Genomic DNA, 3,722 nt, shown 5'->3' with positions numbered 1-3,722 from the left:
GCCATGTCTCTTCCTTACATCTTACCTAATTCATCATTTATAATCTCATTTCCAATCAAAACTACATAAAAACTAAACAACCAATTCCTCTACTCCAAGTTGCAGGTGACAGGCAGCCCCTCTGAAGGTATGAAGGGTACAGTCAACTCTCGATTTACGAACCAGTTCCGTTTCAAGAAATTGTTTGTTGTACGTTTTTGTTCATTATGTGTATTTTTCATTCCTGAACTTTTACGACACGTATCATATACGTTAGCAGCCATTTTAAAGCATTAAACCCATGTACTAAACATCGAATGGTGTGTACAATATGTTCTATTATAATGTATGTATGCGTTACGCAAGAATACATTCTACGTGGTGTGGCATGTAAACCAACGTTTTTTTACTGGCTAGATTAGTTTTATTAACCAACAACAGTCCAGTATAATTATCATATAATAATTTTCTGATAATTATTGTAATAAATAATTTTTTAAAAGTTTATTTATTTAAATATTAAAATTATGTTGACTATACGTTTGCCATTTAATTTTATAAGGAACTCTACCTATTGGCGACCTTAAGAAATTTTGGATAAATCGTGACGTTCGTTATAGGGAATGTTCATAAACCGAGAGTTTTCTGTATTATAAACTGCTGCTTGGTCAGGGCTATCACACGCCTCGTGAGACGGTGACAGATGAGTATGAAGCAATGGTACAATGATGATTAGCAGCAGAAAACCAAATCACAGAGAAACCTGCTCCATTGCCAGTTCATCCAACGTAAATCTCACACGAGGTCACTTGAGCTTAAACGTGGGTCTCTACGGTGAGAAGCCAGCATCTTACCACCAGACTTGTGGCACAGCCCATGTTACATTACCTAAGCAGCTAAAGTGTTGCTAAATACATTAAGAAACCAACCAAACCACTATTTTAAGGCAAGGTTGCCACTCTACACCTATTATTTTTAATCATGTAACATATGATGTAAAATGTACCTGCTCACCAATATAATTGTCACAGAGGCAACCAGCAAACAATTTAAATTGTGAATCCAGTTATTTACTATCAAGACGTTTTCAATTAGTTCTTGCACCAGAAAGTTATGCACATGTTAATCTGTTATTTTATAAATTAAACATATATTTCAATTCCTTGCTAAGTTTCATTAGAAGTTTAAATTATTTTAACACAAATAAATTAAGATATTGCAAATGATTAATCTATATGCTAACATATTTATTTTATTAATACACTAGCCTGAGATTTTGAAACTGTTCTATAGAAGAGTACTGATTATGGTGGACACTTTTAAAATCACAGCATGAAGTTAAAATTTACTACAACTTTAAATTTTATTATGTGTTACTTAAACCACATTTGTAACACTTTATCACCTTATTTATAAACTAATAATTTTGCATATCAATTAAATACTGTACATTTTCACATATTAATTTAGAGCTGTCTGAATAGAAGCATCATAAATAATGCTACAGAACCTAGTAACGTTTGTGTATAGAGATTAAGAATACACTAATTTTAACTTCTATAATAAGTATATACTTTATCTAACAAATCAAGTACATGGCAAGATGGTGGGTATGAGAGGAGCAGATATAGTTCAAGCTCCAATTCTGAACCATAAAATAAATTTAAAAAGTAAAAATAATTGTAAGGACTGTGTAAAGCTAGAAATGGAACTTGGTAAGACCATATCAGAATACATCTCAAAATAAAAAGATTAAGTTCCTTCCTACATGAGCTGGCTCTATTCCAGTCTTCAGGCGACTGGTTTTCATTATATTGACTGATTTTTCAAGACTATTTAAATACTAGACCAGATACATTAGAATAGCTGTGTATATTAAATACACATCAGACAATAAAAAAGCCCAACAAAATAATGTTGGTATAAGCCATTATATATATAATATGATACTTCTGTGAATATTCAACACATCACATTATCTTGTGGGATGAAGACAGACACTATATTCCTCCAGAATAGTATCATCTTTACAGTTGTGAGAACCTTAAATTTCACATAACATTTATCTGACACAGTGGGAGCTTTTAGTATGTTAAGGAAAGGGTCGTGTAATTGAAAACATGGAATGAAAGGGTTCCATAAATTAGGATATTTGGAAACTACTAGGTCCACCCCTTTTCAGTTATCTCTTGTGCTTTGCCAGTATCAAATCCAAACTCTCAAATCACTACCAGTTGCAAGTTGTACCTACATTTAAGTGTATGCTACAAAGCAACTGTGAGTAACATTACTGAATATATGATAAAATATAATATTCTAATGGATTGTTCTCACATTCATTCTCCAGTATTAATTTCAAAATTTCACTGTGCATGGACTTACTAAATGACTTACTTTTGTGGATCTGAAATGACAAAATATGCACAGTTAAACCACATGTAATATTGTATGTGTAAGACTTTCCTGTCCTAATTTCTAGCTTAAGGCAAACTACATTTTGTCAGTTTTGGAGCCATAATAAATATTCTGAGCAGTGAAAGTAAATTAGTCAGTTGTCTGCCTTCTTTTTAGGGAATATCAGTTCTGCACCACATGAACATAAATCAATACTGTTATTTGTGATACATATGTTACATTTTCATTTAATAAACTGGTAGCACTTAAATAAAATCATGCTATATATAGGGGTTTGGTAAATAATAGGGTTTATACAAAAACCGACTTTTGAAAAAACCAGTTTTCGAATCCCAGTATTTCCAAAAAACCGGTTTTCGATTTTTTACAAAAACAAAATATAATTAAAACAGTAAAAAATATTTATAGTTATTTTAAAAATTTTCAGTTTACTTAATAGTTATGGAACTACAAAAATAGAACGAAATAAAATATACCACATACAAAACCAAAAAAACCTAAAATCCGTACAAAATATATATTATAAATTTTTATTTCATTTAGCATTTTTCTTCAGGAAATATGATTTCAAAAAACATAAAATGTCCATTGAACGATTACTTAATCTTGTTCTTATTCTAGATACAAAATTGCATGAAATATAAAATACTCTCTCACTGGCTACTGAACTTCGTTTTATCGTTTTCAGGGCATCAAATAATAAATCCAAATTCTTTGTTCTTTTATTGGTTGTCTCAAATACTGATAATTCGGCCTTCAGTATCTTCGGATTCGATATTATTTTTTCAGGTTCCTCAAGAAACCTATGAATTGATTTTTCCATGGCTCCTTTTAGAGCTTTGCCCTGATTAATGGTTTCTCCGTCTCCAATATATTCATCTTCGGAATCAGTTTCCATACAAGAATTTGAATATATTCTAGACAATATTTTTCCAGATAACTTAACAATATCGAATTTTGAAGCTAGTGGAAATACACTAGATTTCTTTGTTGAAATGTTTTGTGGATTTTGCAACTATAGCAAAAGGGTTACCAATCCAACTTGTATTCTTTCTTGAATTCATATTTCTAAAGCATTTAATAATTTGGAACTAATTTCAGCCTGACTCACGAAGATTAATTTTACTACAATATGCTTGCGCCCGAGGCAATTTCAAGTCAAAATGTTAACGTTTTTAATTAATTAATTTTTACATATTAATTCTAGTATCTAAAACCGGTTTTTTAAATGTTAAAAACCTGTTTTAGAATTTTACAAATTTATCCAAAAAAACGGTTTTTAAAAACCGACAAACCCTAGTAAATAAAGTGGTAATATACCTCCCTGT

This window comes from Zootermopsis nevadensis, unplaced genomic scaffold (assembly GCF_977971745.1).
Source record: "Zootermopsis nevadensis isolate Lab colony 2312 unplaced genomic scaffold, Znev_1.0 Znev_ptg000031l, whole genome shotgun sequence".
NCBI lineage: Eukaryota > Metazoa > Arthropoda > Insecta > Blattodea > Termopsidae > Zootermopsis > Zootermopsis nevadensis.
Note: the sequence above shows the minus strand (reverse complement) of the source record.